At 36.9% G+C, this 838-nt stretch overlaps 1 non-coding gene across 1 annotated transcript; it reads right to left on the minus strand.

The window, feature by feature from the left end:
- Window positions 1-458: 458 nt before the first annotated feature.
- On the minus strand, window positions 459-566 carry LOC120100134 (U6 spliceosomal RNA). Its single transcript, XR_005499927.1, has one exon. It is a non-coding gene; the product is annotated as a U6 spliceosomal RNA (small nuclear RNA).
- Window positions 567-838: the final 272 nt, after the last annotated feature.

Below are 838 nucleotides of genomic sequence, written 5' to 3' on the forward strand. Positions count from 1 at the left end.
ATCATATCATCTGCAAATAGTGATATTTTGACCTCTTCTTTTCCGATCTGTATCCCTTTGATCTCCTTTTGTTGTCTGATTGCTCTGGCTAGAACTTCAAGAACTATATTGAATAAGTAGGGAGAGAGTGGGCAGCCTTGTCTAGTCCCTGATTTTAGTGGGATTGCTTCAAGTTTCTCTCCATTTAGTTTAATGTTAGCAACTGGTTTGCTGTATATGGCTTTTACTATGTTTAGGTATGGGCCTTGAATTCCTATTCTTTCCAGGACTTTTATCATGAAGGGGTGTTGAATTTTGTCAAATGCTTTCTCAGCATCTAATGAAATGATCATGTGGTTCTGTTCTTTCAGTTTGTTTATATAATGGATCACGTTGATGGTTTTCCGTATATTAAACCATCCCTGCATGCCTGGGATGAAGCCTACTTGATCATGGTGGATGATTGTTTTGATGTGCTCAAAAATATGGAACGCTTCACGAATTTGCGTGTCATCCTTGCGCAGGGGCCATGCTAATCTTCTCTGTATCGTTCCAATTTTTAGTATATGTGCTGCCGAAGCGAGCACAGTATACACATTTTTAAATCATCTGTGTAAATGGTTCTCAACCTTCCTAATGATGCAACACTTTGATGTGGTTTCTCATGTTGTGGTAAGCACCAAAAATAACATTATTTAATTGCTACTTCATTACCAGAATTTTGCAAGTATTATGAATTATAATATAAATATCAGATACATAGGATATCTGATATTTGACCACCAATGTTTAGAACCACTAATCTAGATCTGTATATCAGTCCATGAAATACTCACATCAATACTGGATCCCACACTGA

Source organism: Rattus norvegicus, chromosome 1 (assembly GCF_036323735.1).
Source record: "Rattus norvegicus strain BN/NHsdMcwi chromosome 1, GRCr8, whole genome shotgun sequence".
NCBI lineage: Eukaryota > Metazoa > Chordata > Mammalia > Rodentia > Muridae > Rattus > Rattus norvegicus.